The sequence below is a fragment of the Pinus tabuliformis genome, chromosome 8, assembly GCF_031772625.1.
Source record: "Pinus tabuliformis cultivar Carrire ecotype Pingquan chromosome 8, CPIR1, whole genome shotgun sequence".
NCBI lineage: Eukaryota > Viridiplantae > Streptophyta > Pinopsida > Pinales > Pinaceae > Pinus > Pinus tabuliformis.
In genome coordinates this window covers 716,985,205-717,006,272 of record NC_142294.1, presented here as the reverse complement: position 1 = coordinate 717,006,272, position 21,068 = coordinate 716,985,205, and positions in this window count along the sequence as shown.

Below are 21,068 nucleotides of genomic sequence, written 5' to 3'. Positions count from 1 at the left end.
GCTTGCATAGAAGAGTTTAAAAGTCATGCAGTAATAGGGATAACACCCATGTCGGGAGGAGGGTAATCCTTATCTTTAGGGTTGGTATCCAACCTTCAACAATTTGCTTAGGGTTTGCGATGATAGATTCCCTCCCATAATTTCCTTTGTTAGGCTCTAGAGGATTCCCAACCCATAAAATATTCAGCGCTATCGTCATGATATTTTTGTTTTGTTGAACAAGTAGAGGTGGATAACTATTGCACATATTTACACTATTTGGTAACATTTTACCTCAGATGACCTTTACATATTTGGGAGAGGGAAAAGTAAGACATGGAGTAAGAAAGAAATTATGTTCTCATTGTATCAGTCACATCACCCCAAAACTTAGAAGAGAGCCATATATATTCCCATTGATGGCCTTATATTTCTTAAAATCTTTGGAATGTCTCAAAATCCATTCTCCCCCATCCCTTGGGTAGGCAACATAATTTCCAATTGACTCTATGAAAATCTTTGCTTCCATTTGAATTGACCCCCACGAGTCCCTAGCCATTGCTACACATTTAGAGAAGAGGGACACAATGATGATAATATTATAAATGGGTCACATCCAACAATTTATTGCATATTTGGAGATAGGTAGCCACGGAAAACAAGCTTTGTGATCCCTTTGTCAATTTGCTTCTCAATTCTTTGAATGATCACAAGCTAGAGTTCTTTGGTGGAGTTTCGAAAAGAAAAGGGGACCCGAATAAATTTGGAAGGCTAAATTCAAGTGCATCCTTATATGAGAATAACGTTTGGAATATCATTTTGCTTCTCTCTATAAGACTGGGTTTTTCCCTTCATATTGTAGATACTAAGTCTTGACAAAAAATGTAGATATACTCCATTATGTTTTTATTAGCATCTGGTTGTTAAGGATGGTCAAAAAGAGCGATATGCCCTCTCTATTTCATTTGTTTAAGCAATATCTATTTCGTTGATATTGTTTTGCTTCATGTAATCTCTATTTAGATTTTTTAAGCTCCAAGATGGTGGCACCATGGTCTAGAGTTAAGTTAGGTAGCTCAAGTTATATTATTAGTTCATTTTTGTATGCATTTTTCTCAAAAAGTCTTGGATCAACATGTTTTAGGAGTTTGGATACTATTCCTACTAAAAAAAATTATGCCATCTTGGTTCTTCTCCATTCCTCCCTCTAGATTTGGAGTATTGTCTCACAACTTCTTTTAGGTATAATATACTAAAAAATTACTTTCATATTTATTTTCATAATAGTTAATTTTACGTATTCAATTTTCATACGTTACACTTATAGTGGTCTAGGGAAATTATGATCTCTAGAAATATAGATAAATGGCTTACATATTTTTCTTACAATGGTTGTTAAAGTTAATTTGGATTTGATAATGATGATCAATTATCAATCAGGACGGTGAGAAGATATCTCTAATCAATGAAACAGGGATGTATATATTCCCTTAAGATTAATTTATCTCCAATCATTTATTTTCTTTTCTAGGTATCTCAACCTCACATAGTTGCTTGTTTTTATCACATATTTTGTTATGGAACCAGCTCACAAAAAGATAGAAAAGATAGATCAACGCCTTAGAATTAAGCCTCTTCAAGGGGGCAACCTCCTTTACATTACATAAATGAACAATTATTGGATGATCCAAATGACAAAACCTTCTTTCTATATATAGGAGTCTAAGGAGTCACAATATAACCTAGCTGACCTAACAATAATAGTATAAAGCCACAAAAATAACAATAGAGGGATTCTATGGGGCACAGTAATAACAATATGAGGACAATAGGGGCACAACAATATTAATAAGCGATACAACTACAATAGTAATGGGGTAATCACTAGTGTTATAGGGACATAACATGCCCCTCTCCTTCAAAAAATTGTTATCCTCAATGCTTGAGTAGTTATGGATGCTTCTGTATAAAATTATCATCCTCCCATGTGGAATATTCAGTAGATAAGTTCTTCCACTTGATGAGATACTCCGAAATTGATCGATTTCGTAGCTGTCGAGTTCTTGTCTCTGTGACTACTTCTGGTTCCAATATAATTTTCCTTCATTGTTTGAACTGGGAGCTTGTCGCCTATAACCTTCTTTAAACATGAAACATGGAAAACTGGGTACACTCGAGAAGATGCAAGAAGCTCCAATTTGTATGCCATAGTACCAATCTTTTGCAACACGTTGTATGGAACATACTTTGGTGATAATTTATTATCCTTCTTAGCTTGCTTCAGGGACATTTGTCTGTATGGTTGTAGCCGTAGGAATACACAATCACCTATATCAAAACTTCTTTCGCTGCGATGTTGATCTTCCTGTTGTTTCATTCTATTATGTGCCAACATGAGGTTATCCTTTAAGAGTTGGAGGACTTGTTCTTGATGTTCGATGTGATGTTCCATTGCTTGAACCTTAGAATTTTCTCTTAAATATGATGTGATGGATGGTGGCTGATATCCATAAAGTGCAATAAATGGGGTCATTTTTGTTATTGTATGAAAGGATGTGTTATACCAACATTCAGCCAGAGGCAACCATTTGACCCATTATGTCTATTTATCCGAGACAAAGAAATGAAGATATACTTCCAAACATTTGTTTACTATCTCAGTTTTCCCATCAGAGTGAAGATGGGATCTTTGTCACTTACAATAATCTTTGGATTTCCATGTAGCTTTTATATTGTTTCCATAAATGTAGTAGAAACTGTACTGGCTTTAAATGGATGTGATAATTCACAAAAGTGAGCATACTTGGTAAGTCTGTCAACTACCACCATGATGACACTCTTTCCCTCAGACTTGGGTAAACCTGTGATAAAATCCATTGAAACCTCCTCCCACTCTTGGCTTGGAATGGATAAAGGTTGTAATAGACCAGTGGTCTTAATTGTTTGAAGTTTATTTTGTTGGCAAACCAAACATTTTGCCACAAACTTTTGGATATCCAATTTAAGGCCATCCCAAAAAAATTCCTTCTTAACCCTGTGGTAAGTTTTTAAAAATCCTGAGTGCCCTCCTAAGGGAGAAGTGTGCAATTCCATAAGAATATTTTGTTTGAGTTGGGAATTCTTATAGAGGTATAAGCGATCTTTGTACCATAACAAATCATTTTGCCAGCTAAATGTATCAGATGTACTGGAATCTTGTTGTAACTTTGGAATAAGTGCCCACACTTCTTCATCATTCTTCCATTCCTCCCTTGCTTCGTTTATCCATTCTAGTTGGATAATAGAAATGGCACACAACAATGCTTCCACATCCTCATCCTTTCTTGAGAGTGCATCTGCCACCACATTTTGCTTCCCTTTTTTTAGATGATTTCAAAGTCATAACCCAACATCTTTGTGACCTGCTTTTGTTGCTCTTCAAAGGATAATCTTTGTTCTAAAAATTATTTAAGGCAATCATGATCTGTTTTTACCTTGAAGTGTCTTCCCATTAGGTAGGGTCACCATTTCTTAAGTGCATGTAGTATTGCCAACATTTCCTTCTAATAAATAGCTTTGTGTAAAATCTTTCCCTTGATTGGATGACTTTCAAAAGTAACGGGTCTTTCATCTTGCATTAAAACAACACCAATTCCATTTCCTGAAGCATCAAATTCCACAATAAAGGTTTTTTTGAAGTCCGGTGTAGCTAAGACCAGTGCTTGGCACATTACCTCTTTAAGATGTTTGAAGGCCTTTGTTGCTTCTGGAGTCTATGAAAATGCATCTTTCTTCAATAACGTTGTTAGAGGTGCTGATGTTCTCCCATAATTCTTAACAAATTTGCGATAATACCCTGTCAACCTGAGAAACCCTCGTAGATGCTTTATGGATGTGGGGATTTTCCATTCCTTAATGGCTTTAATTTTGCTAGGGTGTACCATAACTCCTTCATGAGATACCATATGACCCAGATATTCCACCTCTTGTACTCCAAAGAAACATTTGGATCTTTTTGCATATAATTGTTTCTCCTCCAATGATTGTAGCACCTTGTCAACATGTTAAACATGACCCTTCCAAGACTTACTGTAGATTAGTATATCATCAAAAAATACTAACACAAATTTTCTAAGGAAGGGTTTGAAAATGGAATTCATCAAACCTTGAAATGTAGAAGGTGCATTGGTAAGGCCAAAAGGCATGACCAAAAATTCATAATGACCCTCATGAGTTCTAAATGCCGTTTTTGAAATGTCTTCTGTCTTCATTCTGATTTGATGATATCCTGAACGAAGATCCAACTTGGTGAAGTAAATTGATCCATGCAATTCATCCAGTAATTCATCAATGACAGGAATGGGAAACTTATCTTTAATAGTGAGCTTGTTGAGCTCCCTATAATCCGGACACATGTTCCATGATCCATCCTTCTTGTGCACCAATACTACTGGAGCAGAGAAACAACTTTGACTAGGTTGAATTATACCAGCCTCTAGCATTTCTACAACCATACGTTCAATTTCACTCTTTTGGGCATAGGGATATCTGTACGGCCTGATGTTTGGAGGAACACTTCCTGGAATCAGATGAATAGAACGATCATGATCACGAATAGGTGGGAGACCTTCGGGAGTCTTAAATACCTTGGAATGATTGTCCAAGAATTTTTGGAGATCTGGAGAAATATATGATTCTGATGTGGAAACATCTAGCGAACATAATTGTGCAATTACACCTCTTTGTTCCTTTTTTAGAAGCTTTGTCATAATGTTAGAGCTGATTACCTTTCCCGGTTTCCTTGCAATATCCCTTAATTCAACTTCCTTTCCTTCTGCATAAAATTTCATGAAAAGTTATTGAAAATCAAAAGATATTGTACCCAAGGATTGTAGCCATTGGACTCCTAGTACAACATTAGCACCTCTCATTGGAATGGAAAGCATTGGGCTAGTCAATACATATTCTCCCATGGATAGCTTGATATTGTGGCACTTTCCAGAGCAATTTATCGTTCCTCTATTTGCAACCATAGCTTGACACTCTAGTGCTGGATATATGAAGCAATTCAATTCTTTTGCTACCTTACAATGAATAAAATTGTGGGTACTTCCTGAATCAATCAACACTATTACCTTTTTCTTCTTGATTTGTCCTCTTATCTTGATGGTTTGAGGAGTGGTAATTCCAGCCAATGCATTACAAGATATGGTAGAATTCATTTCTTCTTTATCTAGGCTTTGTTCCTGGAGTATATCCTCTTCTTTTGACCTTTCTTGCTCCTTTTCTTCTTCCTCTTCACAATCTATGTAGAATAATTTCTTCTCAACACACTTATGACCTTTAGTGTATTTGTTATCACAACTGTAACAAAGCCCTTTTTCTCTTTTTTCTTCCAATTGTTGTGCTGTCAACCTTATAGGTTGTCGAAGACTAGGGGCAACAACACTTCCATCTTTATAGTTGTGAGTGGTATGCTTCCTGGTTTCCATAATTTTTCTTTCCATTTTCTTGCTAACCTGAATGCCTTCTCTAATGAATCAGGTTCCCAAAGGCAAACATCATGTTGGATATTATCCTTTAAAGTCCCTATGAACACATCAATCTTATGCTCCTCTAGAATATTTTTTACCCTTATGATCAATTTTTGGAATTCCTCAATGTGCTCCATTATTGAACCCTTTTGTTTGAGAATGATCAATTGGCTAAAAAAAGTGTTTCTTTTTGTATCCTCATAATGTGCTGTCAATTCTTCTGTAAAAATTGCCCAAGTGATAATTTGTTTACGAGAGCAAAGCCATTGATACCATACAAACTGGTTTGGTTCCAAATATAAAGTTGCAATACGTACCTTTTGTGTGTTTTGCACATTATTGAGATCAAAAAATTGCTCCATCTGTAATATTCATGTTGCGGGATCCTTGCCATCAAACTTCCTCATATCGATTTTTGGAATATGGTGGGTCTTCAATCCAACATTAGAGTCTATGAAATCATGATTAACATTTCTTTTGTTCTCATCATGAGTTTCTTTTACTAACATTTCACCATTAGTAAGCATTTCTTCTAGAAACTTTGTCAAATCTGTCTTCAAATCTTCCATGCATGTCTTCAAATCTTCCATGCTTGTCTTTAAACAATCCATCTTAGCTTCTACGGCTTTCCTTAAACCATCCATCTTAGCTTCTGCATCTTTCTTTAAACCATCCATCTTAGATTCTGTTCCTTTTTCTGCAAGTGACACTTTTTGCACTTGGTCTCGTAATTTTAATATATCATGTTTCATTTCTTCCTCTTCTTCATGAGTCATGCTAGAGCGTTCAAGTTGCCTACTAGGTGTTTTCATTTCCTTTCCTTGGGACATCAATTACCGATAATAGTTCTTTACTATTCCCTTTGAATTCCTTCAAACTAATTTTCAAACCAAGCTTATGCAGAAATTAAAAAATAAACTACACACCTTTTTTCACTTTGTAGGAGCTTGATATTGAATCTAATGTGTCTCTGTAATTTCACATATTTATATATAAAAATATTCTGATTTTTTATTTTATTAAAACGGTGATTTAATTTCTATGGGAATATTTTTAATCATTACTAGGATAGAAGGTTTAGATATATCTTAAAAGAAATTATAAAATTTTTCTTTCAGATTTAATGAAAAAAATGTTATAAAATAAAATTAAAATACAATATTTATAAAATATTTTGATTGTGAAATAAGTTATGGTGATTGGGCATGTGGCATTGATAAGTAATGGTATTGGTCCATGGTATTCTAACAAATCTTTTTTACAAGTTAAGAATATCCATGGTAAAGTGGGGTGAATAACCATAGTAAAGAATCTTGTCATATTGTTATAAAATATTTTGATTGTAAAATAAGTTATGATGTTCAAGCATGTGTTATTGATAAGCCATAGTATTGTAACAAAGCTTATTCACAAGTTCATAATATTAATAACAAAGTAAGGGTAAATATCCATGGTTAAGAATCTTATAATATTGTTATAAAATATTTTGATTGTCGAATAAATTATGGTTTTTGGGCATATGGTATTGATAAGCTGTTATCACTCAGGTTGTCCTTCTGGTCGACATCAAAAGGATACGGCCGAGGTAAGCACAGACCAATCTTTGTACTGTAGGGTCTAGCCCACCTGCAATCATAAAGGGCTCTCTCTTTCGGATTTAGCTTTGTTGATAGTGCTTTTAGGCTAGTTATTGAGTTCAAGGGGTTTTGTTTTGTTTTTGGTGGGAAGGATGATGCTTTCAAGTAAAGAGGCAGGAACAGCATGAAATTTCTAGAACCATTGGGCGTGGAGTCAAGGAGTAGGACTGCTAGTGCATTTTCTTGGTCACAGGAAGGAATATGGAGCAAGCTAGCTGCGTATGAAACAATCATTCAAGGTAAAAGGAATGAGGGACAATTAAGAATCTCTCATTCAGATTAGCAGCAAGAAAACAAATGAGTCCTATCTAGGAGCAGTTAAGAATTCCAAGATAACAGTCATTCATATATGAAAATAGGTCAAACATGAGCCATTACCAAATTCATATTTATGCCTAATTCAAGAGGAAAACATTAAGAAGCCACATAAACTGAGCATAGAGTGCAACCAAGAAAATTCTAAGCCAATCCTTTGTTCTGTGAAGTGAGCATATTTGAAATCGACATAACAGAGGTAAGGAAAACTTATTGGTTCATATAGCAGCACAAGAATTCCGCATTCAATTCTTCAAACCATTAGACACAGAGCAGACAGTCATTCCTCCAAAGCTTTTCAACAATCTTTGATTAAGTAAAACATCTCAGATATCCAGTGCGAGTCTCTAATGAGGATTATCAACCAACCAACCCTTTAAACAATACAGAGGGTCGGTATATATAGGGAAAATTATCCAAAAACTAATCTATTACAGCCGACCTAAATAGGTCTGAAAGAAAATGATTACTTTAACCTAATATTATCCAGAAATAAATGCATGAAAATATCTTTGGGCTGCGCTGAGGGCAGCTGTATCAAAACTGAGTTAATGTCTGTCCTCAGTAGCCCGGTGCAGTCCTCCTGTAATAATTGTGATTTTTCCTTTATCTCCACCTCTAACTTCGTTTTGCTGCTGTTTTGTTGGCATTAATGTGCACTAATCCCAACCAAATAGGCTTTTAAATGGCCTTAATTGCTTTGCTGACTTTGATGAAGGTTTTTAATTTTCACCTGATTTGATGTTGCTGAACGGATACTCTCTCCCACTTCCTGATACACTTTGGCGCTGATCCTGGAGTCTTTAAAATCTTCTGAATGGTTTAGACTGTCCCATCGATCCTTCATGGCAGCTGCTCGGCCCTCTGTTGCTTTAAAAAGTGTGTTTGCCCCTTTTTGAATGCTTCGCGAAGAAAAACAGGTCATTCTGCGCCTTTTGGGCTTGCTGGGGGCTGCGGGATGAGGGGCTTTCCATTTTGGCCCATTTCCCGTAGCCATGTGCGATTAGCGCTAAGCGTTAATCGTCCATGAAAAACTGTCTCAGAATCTGAATACGGGCTTCCTAAGCACGATTTTCACCTTTCGCGCCTTTGTCAGTGATGACGTCAGTGGGTGGGACCCAGTACGGCGGGTGACGTGGCGGGATGATGTCAGCTGATGACGTCAGCAGTACGGCGGGTGACGTGGCGGGATGATGTCAGCTGATGACGTCAGCAGTACGGCGGGTGACGTGGCGGTATACAGTGGCAGTGACGTGGCAGTACATAGTGGTAGTGACGTGGCAGGAGGCCGACGCAGGGAGATGACGCAGTAGGAAGACATCACTGTGCAAAGGACGTGGTGCTGACGTCACCTAGGGGAGGGCGTTTGGTGGTTTCGGGCACACCGCCTTTCCACTGGAGTGGTTTGGGAGGAGGGGGCTCCGCCACACCCGGGAGGGCAACGCGTGGCGGGAGTACGGTGGGAAAACTGCCAAACTCCCGGACACTAAACATCGGCAGCTTCGGAGATGAAAAAGCCCGCCAACCGTTGATCTCGGGTACGGGCGATCGGACGGTTGTCGGGACGGGTAAGGTAGCGGAGGGATAAGGGACAGGGCCCGCGCGCCTTTTGATTAATTTATTATGTGACGGGGGGGATTAAAATATTAGGGAAGTGGGTTATGGGGTTAAAAATGAGTGGGGGTTAAATGTTTATGAGCAAAACCTTAGGATAAGGGCGAAATAGTGGGTTTTATACATGGTTTGCACACCGGGGGTAAAGTTCAATGTTTATTCAAACATTTTAACACTAAACTTTAAACAATCAGAGAGACGAGGTGATAATGATGAAATGTTTATGGGTAAAGGGGAAAGAAAAGGTTATTAACTTAACCAGATGCTAAGTTAATCCCAAGGTTTGAATGTGGAAGGCTAATGTCAAGTTCCTGGTGAACTCAGCATTTCCCAAACTTGATATTATACAGCTATAGTGCCAGGGAGGGGGTATTTAATATTTTTGGTATTTTATATTTTTTTCATAATAGGGGATAAGGGAATAGACTAGGGAGTTAGATAATAGAGTTTTAGGAGTTAATATGAAAATGACCAGAAAGCGCTAAGTATGTGACCTTAGGCTATTTTGGGGAAAAAGTGACTCATAAAGTGAAACAACAGTACTCCTAAGCCAAGAGGACCTTCACTTAGGCAAATATAATGGAAAATGATGAAACTAAGAGGAATCAAGTAGACGTTGACCTCTTCAGGGAATTTAGTAAGTGATTCGGGAAAGAAGAAGAAGGGGAAGTTAGTAATGTCCAGTTTGAGCTCCTCCAAATGGAAAACTGCCTCCAACTTGTGATCTGAATAAATATGACACTTGACAATAAAAAATGGATCACAAGTCATGATTCTACAACTACACAGCCACCTACCCAGCCTACCTTCCTAACATTTTTTCTTCTTTTTGGTAGGTGCACTTAGACTTGCACACCTAGCTTCACAATTTTTCTTTTGACTGCCCTCCTATATAAATCTACACTTATGTCTGCCAAGGGCCCAGATTAAGCAGTTGGGCTCCTTTCATTCTCTACCTATCTATAAATTTGCCAAAATTAAGCTGTTTGGACAGATATCATTCTCTATATTCTAAAACAGGAAATTGAAACCTAGGGAAGCCAAGATTAAGATGTTTGGGCTTCCCTTAATAAAACATTCTTCAAAAATGTTTAAGTCATCAAAATTGGAATACAACAGTGGCATTTGGACTGGGATACTTTCATGGCCTCTTTTTTGGCCTTTTTCTGCAAATATGGAACGTGACAGCATGAAAGATGACATATTTGGCATGTAGAACTGTCAATCATGAAAGATGAACACCTGTTGCAACAGGAGGCTAACAGTGGCTCCACTTGGGGATGACTTTTCCTTTTGAAAAGCTAAGAACAGCAGGTCAGACTGCCTTGATCTTCTATTGTTGCGGTGGATTGAAAAACTTCTTTATTCTGGCTGTTATAGTGTGAAACTTTGAAATATGAACAACTCCCTCCTCAACTGAATTACTGTAAACTGCATAGCATTGCCTGCTTTCTTCTGCGTGCTTGATGTTATGTACAGTATTGCTTGAGCATTGTGCCTTTGAAAAACAGAGGTCAAAACTGATGTGTTTCCTTTAGCTCTGGTCTAGAAACAGTTGCTGATGTGAAATTTAAAAAATGCTCCTCTCTTATTGATACTGTTTGACTGAAGACTGCAAGCTGCCCACTGTTTGCTTTCACCATAAATTTTTGTGATATGACAGTGCTACTATTGCTGTTTTACCGAGTTTAATGTAGAGACAGAGCTTTAAAGAATGGAATATTGGCAATTGGCTGTGTCTTCACAAACATTACTGCTGCTCCTCTAACACTCAGATTTCTTACACAAAAACTAAAAAACAGAGCGCTGATATATACAAATATCAATGTACAAAGAGATATGTATAGAGTTGGATTGTATCCCTTTAAAAGGGATCATGGTAATGTTTCAGCATTCGGCCATTCACAGGGCCTTCTTCAGCTGTGCTGCCCTCTACAGATTTGAGAAAATATGTGTTATTTCCCTGAACAGCAGAAATAACGAATGGCCCTTTCCATAAAAAATAAAATTTTGCATGTTTTCCCTTGTCTTCTCTTTGTGAATCCCACCTTAGAACTTTTTCACCAATATACAAATCCTTAGCCTTAGTTCTCTTATCAAACATCCTTTTGAGCTTTTCTTGCAAAATCTGAGCTCTGTCATAAACTTGCTCTCTGTTTTGCTGAAGATGAATGGTTTGGTTGATTATTCGTTGAATATCGTTTGGTTTAGCCTGAATCTCCTGTAACAGTCTGATAGTAGGGATGCCCAAACGATGAAGGAAACCTGGCTTCCATGCCATATACTAGCTCATAAGGGCTCATCCCAATGGATTTCTTTGTTGAAATTCTGTCTGCCCATAGGGCATTTGTGAGCTTTCTATGCTAGTTCTTCTTATTTTCTTCTAGCACTTCGTTTATGATATTAATCAGGCTCTTATTAGATGACTCAGCCAGGCCATTACCTTGGGGGTAATAGGTTGTGGAATGCCCCAAGGTGATGTGAAATTTGTGGCAAAAATTGATCATTTTTTTGGATTTAAAAGCAGCGGTGTTATCAGTAATGATCTTCTCAGGGTAGCCAAATATAGAAAGGATGTTGCACTCAAGGAATTGGATAATGATGGTGTCATTGGCTTGTCTGCATGGGATGGCCTCAACCCACTTGGTGAAATAGTCGATGGTTGTTAAAATCCATTTGTGCTGGCCTGAGGAAGAGGGATGGATTTCTCCAATGAAGTCAAGACCCCATTGTTGAAAAGGCTTTTCAGTTGAGATGGGTTTAAGGGGCAGGGGCAACAACTTTCTTTTGCCTTCAAAGATTTGGCATTTGTGACATGACATGGCAAACTTCTTTACATCTGAAAAAAGAGAGGGCCAATAGAAACCAGCCCTTAGAATTTTATCAGCAGTGGATTTCCAATATAGATGCCCTCCACAGTCACCTGCATGGAACTCTTTCATGACATTGTTAGTTTCATTCATGATTAAACAATTAAGCAATATACCTTCATGATTTTTCCAAAATAATGCACCATCTATGACACAAAACTTTGAAGCCTTCATTCTTAAAAATCTTTTCTTAGTTCTGGACAATCCTGGGGGAGCAAACAGGTTTAACAAAACAAAGCATATATCAGCATACCATGGGGATTGCAAAAAGGTTTCACAGATCCGTGGAGTCGCTAGCTCCTGTTCATTGTCCAATTGGTCAATGTCTAAGGCTTGAAAGTTTGCTTTGGACATCAGTTTGGCTAAACCTTGTCCCTTTATGAGCTTGGTTGGTTTTATTTCTATGTCATACTCAAGGATGTTTGCAATCCATTTGCCTCTTTTTCCCTCTAATCCCTCTTGGGTTAATATGTCTTCTATAACAACATTTGGGACATAGGCAATTACATGTGAATATAAAATGTACACTCGGAAATCCTTGATTTCTTTGACCAAGGCATAGGCCTGCTTCTCCATGATTGGGTATTTCAAAGGGGCATCTCTTAAGGCTCGGCTGAAAAATACAATTGGCTTTTCAGCTCCCTGATCATCCTTTTGCAGTAGAACAGTAGCTATGGTGTGATCAGATGCAAAAAAAAATATGATAAAGTCCCTATCAAATTTTGGACTTGTAAGGACAGGGGCTTGGGTTAAGGCAGATTTTATGCCCTCAAAGGCTTGTTTGGTTTCAAGAGACCATCTTACCTTGGCATCCTTTTTTAACATGTTGCTTAACAGTCTTATTAGCTCAGCTAGATTTGGAATAAATCTCCTTAGGAAATTGATCTTTCCCAAGAATGCTTGCAACTCTTTTATGTTTCTTGGGTATGGGATTTGGAGAATGGCTTGGATTCTTTCAGGATCAATTCTAATCCCGTCCTTTGATATGATATGGCCAAGGAGTTTTCCTTCTTCAAGGCCAAAGAGGGATTTTTTGGGGTTCAAGGAAATGCCATATTTCCTGCATGTCATGAATATTTGTCTTAAATGTTTCAGGTGCTCTTGATCAGATTTAGAGAAAGGGGTTAGATCATCAAGGTAGACAACTAGGAAATCATGTATTTCTTTGGCAAATGCAGTATCCATTGCCCTTTGAAAGGTAGCACCGACGTTTTTAAGTCTGAATGGCATCTTCACATACTTAAATGTTCCCCACGGTGTGGTAAAGGCTGTCTTGTCTTGGTCATCCGGGTGAACCAGTATTTGATTGAAACCTGAAAAGCCATCTAGCAAAGAAATTTTAGATGATCCCACTACTCTTTGCAGAATATGATCCATTTTGGGCAATGCGTAGTGGCCTTTTAGGGAGACTTGGTTTAAATTTCTTAGGTCTACGCATAGCCTAATCTCTCCTCTCTTTTTTCTTGTAGTAACAAGATTGGATACCCATTCAGAAAATCTGATGGGTGCTATCATACCTGCTTCAAACATTCTTTTCACTTCCTTTTCAATCAAAGGGAGAAGCATGGGATTGATTCTCCTCAGTTTCTGTTTGAAGGGCTTTTGGTTTGGTTTTAAGGGAATGGTGTGTTGGATTACTAAGGTGTCATAGGATTTCAAGTCCTCATAACTCCAAGCAAATACATCTTGGAATTCTTTGAATAAATCAATATATTTGGGCTTTTGATCAGATGGCAGATTCTTGGATAATTTGATCATTTTGGGATTCTCTGCTGTCCCAATGTTGTGTTCTTCTATTGCAGCGTTCAGGGGTTGCATTTTTGGTTTCTTGGCAACATCATTAGCATCAAACATGTCTTCCAATGGAGTGAGGCTAGGAGGGAGTAAGTTGTCTTTCAGATCAACGATCTCGGCCTCTATTTCGGCTATTTCCTCCGAATGCATCAGTTTCAGTTCTTCTATATTTGTTTTATCAGAACAGTTGGGTTCAGCATTCGTTTGGCCGTTATAGGCAATACAACCTACTGATTTTCATTGGTTTTCTGTTGTTCATCTGTCATAGCATCCATGTCAATGTTAATATTTGAAAACTCATGCTTAAGGGTGAGGAAATTGTTAATCTGGGCATCATTCTCGAACACTTGCCAATCTTTAACATTATTTGGGACAACGGGCCTATGTTTTATTTCAGCAGTGAAATGATGATTTGGTTCAATGGGAAGCTTGCATGTACTAGCAAAAGTGGCCAGGCTATGTGCATGAATGTTATGCTCTCTTGAAATCTTGGCAAGCTTGGATTCAGTGAATGTGTTGAGTAAACTAGTGGCAGCAGTCCTATAGGCCCTCATTCTATTGTCATTGGTAACAAAATTGCCTTTCATCTGTTGTATGATTAAATCAGAGTCATCTAAAATGGATACTTTTGCAGCTCCTAGAGCTTTGAGCAGTTTAAGGCCTAAGAGGAGAGCCTCATACTCTGCCATGTTATTAGTGCATTTGAAGTTTAGTCTATAGGCATGGCCTTCTGCATGGTTGTTATGTGTATTGTGAATCCAGACACCTGCCCCTGCTCCTAACTTGTTGACAGAGCCATCAAACTCTAACTACCATACGATTTCTTGCTTGTGGTTAGTGTCAAGAGTTTCAGTCATTCTTGCAGCGGACAGATTTGAATTTTCTGTTTGGGGAGGTTCTTCTTGTAAGCTGGTTGCCTTGATTGTTTTGACAGTTGTATCAGTATGGGCAACCGATTCTTCATTGATGTGTGTTCATTCCTAAATCCAACGACTTGTCATCAATTGGAGGACTTATTTCATCATTAAATAAAATAAAAGAATCCATGTCAGAATGGATTGAGTAAATGGGAAAATTTTCAGGCTTGCTCTCACTAGTTACCACATATTTCATCAGTGTTTCTCTATACAGTCTCTTTGGTTGCCCAAAGACAGATATAGTGGCATAAGAGAGATCTAATTGGAGGGATCCTTGGAGTTTTTCTCCCCAAGATCTTGACAGTAACATGCCATACTTTGGTGGAATGTCAGCAACCACCACATCCATGAGGATTGTCTTGTTAGGAAATTGGACTAAGGAGACACACAGGTCTTTGATGAGGCCTAAACACTTGACTTGACTTGAGTCAAAGGAGAATAGATCTTTGTAGGGTCTTGTAACATCAAGGTTCAGCTTTTCCATTACGGCTTTGGGCATAAGGTTGTGTGAGGCACCTAAGTCAAACATGGCATTGTGCAGGACTTTGTCATGTATATGTAAACTGACATAAAAGGGCAAGACAGATCCATATGTTGATTTTCCATTAACTTCTGGACCAAACAACAGCTCAGGTTGATCATCAAGAACATTCACATCATCCTTTACCTCCGGCATTTGAGGTGACATTTGAATTTATTGTCTATACACATCATGTTTGGCCAGTTCGGACAAGGGGATGGATATCTTCAATTTACCTATTTCTGCCTCTAAGTCAAATGATTTTTCAGATTAGGTTTTAGTAATGTGAGAAGCAGGTTTCCCTTTTTCCATTGGAGTATCAACAACTTGGTCTTCTTTATCAGTGTTATGGGAAGTGTTTGATTTCGGCTTTTCTGTTTTAGGAGGGCTTTCTGGAATGCTGTTCAAATTTTCTTTCGAGGAGGAAGGTGACCGAGGCTGGTCAATAGAAGGTTGCATTTGTGTTATGTCCTGTACAGTCACTTGATGTGGGTTTGGGACAGGTATATCAGATGGTTCTGTTATGACAGCCTTGCCTCTAGTCTTGTTGGGTTGTTTGCCATCCTTTGGTTTGTTAGGTTTAGGAATGTCGATGGTCCTAGTTCTCAGATTATATTGTTTGTGGACCTCATACACAGCAGTATCATCGACCTGTTTAAAATCAAAAGACTCACCAGACTTAGTCTGAAATTGATTAAAGTCATGTTCATCTTGGTTTTGTTGAGTTAGGAAAATCTGTTGCTCAGGCCTCGAATCCACCAGGTTCATGTGAGTGTCCTCTGGGGGTTCACTAGATGTAGATGCTTTTGCATAATTTTTATGAAAAGGTGGTCTTATATCATGGTCTCGAATAGACCTACCAGCATTTGTGTTATGCGTTTTCCTGAAATTTGGGTTCCTTATTGTATTGGACTGTTTTCCTTCCCATGATGATTTCCTCTCAACAATTTCTACTTTGTCTCCCAGCCTTTGCATGCCATTGATAATAGCATCAAGTTTCTGATCTAAGGCTATGGGTTCTTCTTTGAAAGTGGTTCTTCTCTCCATTCTAGCTCTATTTCTTTTGGCAATCAGTTGGCCTCTATGCTAACAGCAACATTTTGCATGTCTGCAAGGGTTTGAGGGGCTCTTTATTTTAACTGGTAGGCCATATCTGGGTCAAATCCATCAGGGAATTTATACAAGGCAGGGTCAGGTGGAGGTCTCAGGTTCTGTGGTATTGCATTATAGACATTATTTAATCTAGCACAGTAATGTAGGACAGACTCTTGAGGGCCTCTTCTTATTGTATCGTACTGAGCAAGTATGTGCAAGGGGTCTTTCTTTTTCTCCCATCTGTTGGTAAAGGATTGGTAAAGCTCATCCGGAGTAGTTATGGAATTTGCAACAAGTGATCTGAACCAAGTTCTTACGTCACCTGTTAGACTTTGAACAAAATTTTTCATTCTCACACTATCATCATCTATTTCGTAGTTCTCAAAGTAGTCTTGCATTTTCTTTGTATGCTGAAGGGCTGTGCAAGTGCCAGTTCCATCAAAATATGTGATTTTAGTTTGATAATCCTGAGGCATAGCCCCAGGGTTTGCAGGTAATTGCAGGGGTGCATATCTATTGGCCATGTTTACAGGGACGACCGTAACAACAGGGATAAGTGGAACAACTGGGACAATTGGAACAATAGTAGTGGTAATGGGAGTATGTGTAGTGAATGGAGGTGTGGAAGGAGTGCTTTGGGAAGTAGATGATGAACAAGGGGATGTAGGGGTTGAATGAAATAAAACTTTGACAGGGGTTGGAACGCTGCTTGGGCGAACTGCTTGAGGACTATTATTAGGAAAATCTTCTTTTTTTTCTTTCTTCCTAAGGATTTTTGGGATTAAGTTCAGATTTTCAAAAGCAGTTGGTGGATTTGGGTCTAGATTTGACCTAGTATAACGAGAATTCTTTTTGGGAGCCAGATTCTGAATTTGTTTTGGTATTGTCTGCGAATGTTTTTTTTAGAATTGGCAAGGAACTGATTAAATTTCGGGGACTGCTATCTGTAGTTTAAAACTATCATGAAGATTGACTGAAGCAACATTTATTTACTCCTGTAACTACAAAGCAAGAACAGTTTCAAAGGTTTCCTGGCCAACATTCAGACTTCATCTGTAGTTTTAAGGAACAGACAGCATTGATTTTTGTTCTTCCGGAGTTTTCCAACTTGATTTGTGAAAATAACTGAGGATGTTCCCCAGTGGAGTCGCCATTATGTTATCACTCAGGTTGTCCTTCTGGTCGACATCAAAAGGATACGGCCAAGGTAAGCACAGACCAATCTTTGGACTGCAGGGTCTAGCCCACCTGCAATCAGAGAGGGCTCTCTCTTTCGGATTTAGCTTTGTTCATAGTGTTTTTAGGCTAGTTATTGAGTTCAAGGGGTTTTGTTTTGTTTTTGGTGGGAAGGATGATGCTTTCAAGTAAAGAGGCAGGGACAACATGAAATTTCTAGAACCATTGGGCGTGGAGTCAAGGAGTAGGACTGTTGGTGCGTTGCTTGGTCACAGGAAGGAATATGGAGCAAGCTAGCTGCGTATGAAATAATCATTCAAGGTAAAAGAGATGGATTAGAGGCTAAGGAATGAGGGGCAATTAAGAATCTCTCATTCAGATTAGCAGCAAGAAAACAAATGAGCCCTATCTAGGAGCAGTTAAGAATTCCTACATAACAGTCATTCATATATGAAAATAGGTCAAACATGAGCCATAATCGAATTCATATTTATGCCTAATTCAGGAGGAAAACATTAAGAAGCCACAGAAACTAAGCATTGAGTGCAACCAAGAAAATTCTAAGCCAATCCTTTGTTCTGTGAAGTGAGCATATGTGAAATTGACATAACAGAGGTACGAAAAACTTATTGGTTCATATAGCAGCACAAGAATTCTGGATTCAATTCTTTAAACCATTAGACACAAAGCAGACAGTCATTCCTCCAAAGCTTTTCAGCAATCTTTGATTAAGTAAAATATCTCAGATATCCAGTCCGAGTCTCTAATGACGATTGTCAACCAACCAACCCTTTAAACAATACAGAGGGTCGGTATATATCGGGAAAATTATCCAAAAACTAATCTATTACAGCCGACCTAGATAGGTCTGAAAGAAAATGATTACTTTAACCTAATCTTAACCAGAAAAAAATGCATGAAAATATCTTTCGGCTGCGCTGAGGGCAGCTGCATCAAAACTGAGTTAATGTCTATCGTGGGTAGCCCGGTGCAGTCCTCCTGTAATAACTGTGATTTGTCCTTTATCTCCACCTCTAACTTGGTTTTGCTGCTGTTTTGTTGGCATTAATGTGCACTAATCCCAACCAGATAGGCTTTTAAATGGTCTTAACTGCTTTGCTGACTTTGATGAAGGTTTTTAATTTTCACCTGATTTGATGTTGCTGAAATGATACTCTCTGCCGCTTCCTGATACTCTTTGGCGCTGATCTTGGAGTCTTTAAGATCTTCTGAATTGTTTAGACTGTCCCATCGATCCTTCATGGCAACTGCTCGACCCTCTGTTGCTTTAAAAAGTGTGTTTTCCCCTTTCTGAATGCTTCGCGAAGAAAAACCGGTCATTCTGCGCCTTTTGGGCTTGCTAGGGGCTGCGCGATGAGGGGCTTTCCATTTTGGCCCATTTCCCGTAGCCATGCGCGAATCGCGCATGAAAAACTGCCTCAGAATCTGAATCTGGGCTTCCTAAGCACGATTTTCGCCTTTTGCGCCTTTGTGAGTGATGACATCAGCATGACGTCAGCGGGTGGGACCCAGTACGGCGGGTGACAGGGTGGGATGACGTTAGCTGATGACGTCAGCAGTACGGCGGGTGACGTGGCAGTATACAGTGGCAGTGACGTGGCGGTACACAGTGGCAGTGACATGGCGGGAGGCCGACGCAAGGAAATGACGCAGTAGGATGATGTCACTAGGCAGAGGACGTGGCGCTGACGTCACCTATGGGAGGGCGGTTTGGCTGTTTCAGGCGCACTGCCTTTGCACTAGAGTGGTTTGAGAGGAGGGGGCTCTGCCACACCCGGGCGGGCGACGCGTGGCAGGAGTACGGCGGGAAAACCGCCGAACTCCCAGACGCTAAACATCGGCGGCCTCGGAGATGAAAAAGCCCGCTCGCCATTGATCTCAGGCACGGGCGATCGGACGGTTGGTGGGACCGGTAAGGCGGCGGAGGGATAAGGGACAGGGCCTGCGCGCCTTTTGATTAATTTATTATGTGACGGGGGGTTTAAAACATTAGGGAAGTGGGTTATGGGGCTAAAAACGAGCGGGGGTTAAATGTTTATGAGAAAAACCTTAGGATAAGGGCGAAAATGTGGGTTTTATACATGGTTTGCGTATTGGGGGTAAAGTTCAATGTTTATTCAAACATTTTAACACTAAACTTTAAAAAATCAGAGTGAGGGGGTTATAATGATGAAATGTTTATGGGTAAAGGGGAAAGAAAAGGTTATTAACTTAACCAGATGCCAAGTTAATCCCAGGGTTTGAACGTGGAAGGCTAATGTCAAATTCCTGGTGAACTCAGCATTTCCCAAACTTGATATTATACAGCTATAGTGCCAGGGAGGGGGTATTTAATATTTTTAGGATTTTATATATTTTGCATAATAGGGGATAAGGGAATAGACTAGGGAGTTAGATAATAGAGTTTCTGGAGTTAATATGAAAATGACGAGAAAGCGCTAAGTATGGGAACTTAGGCTATTTTGGGGAAAGAGTGACTCATAGAGTGAAACAACAGTGCTCCTAAGCCAAGAGGACCTTCACTTAGGCAAATATAATGGAAAATAATGAAACTAAGAGGAATCAAGCAGACCTTGACCTCTTCAGGGAAGTTAGTAAGTGATTTGGGAAAGAAGAAGAAGGGGAAGTTAGTAATGTCCAGTTTGAGCTCCTCCAAATGGAAAACTACCTCCAACTTGTGATCTGAATAAATATGACACTTGACGACAAAAAATGGATCACAAGTCATGATTCTGCAACTACACAGCTACCCACCCAGCCTACCTTCATAATATTTTTCTTCTTTTTGGTAGGTGCACTTAGACTTGTAGACCCAGCTTCACAAATTTTCTTTTGACTGCCCTCCTATCTAAATCTACACTTATTTTTGCCAAGGGCCAAGATTAAGTAGTTGGGCTCTTTTGATTCTCTACCTATCTATAAATCTGTCAAAATTAAGTTGTTTGGATAGATATCATTCTCTATATTGTAAAACAGGAAATTGAAACCTAGGGAAGCCAAAATTAAGATGTTTGGGCTTCCCTTAACAGAACATTCTTAAAAAATGGTTAAGTCATCGAAATTGGAATACTCCAGTGGCATTTGGACTGGCATACTTTCATGGCCTCTTTTTTGGCCTTTTCTGCAAATATGGAATCTGACAGCATGAAAGATGACTTATTTGGCATGTAAAACTGTCAATCATGAAAGATGAACACCTGTTGCAAGAGGAGGCTAACATAAGCCATGGTAATAGCCCATGGTATTGTAACAAATCCATAATAAAACAAAAAATTTAAAAATTTAATATCATTATTTTTATTGTTAATTGAGGTAACATTTAAATGTTTAAAGTCATACCCATACCCGGGTTTATATTACTTTAACTTTTTATTTATTATTTTTTAACCTTTTAGTTATTACTTTTAACTCTTTATTTATTACCTTTTAACTCTTTATTTATTACTTTTTAAGTTCTGAGTTATTACTTTTAACTCTTTCTTTAACAACCAACATTTAAATATTTAAACTTTAAAAATTGTTTACATACTTACTTTACATCTACACATGTAACCTATATTTAGACTTTTGGTTTTGTTTTTAAAATTTAATGAAGCTCCATTATTCTTAAACAAAAT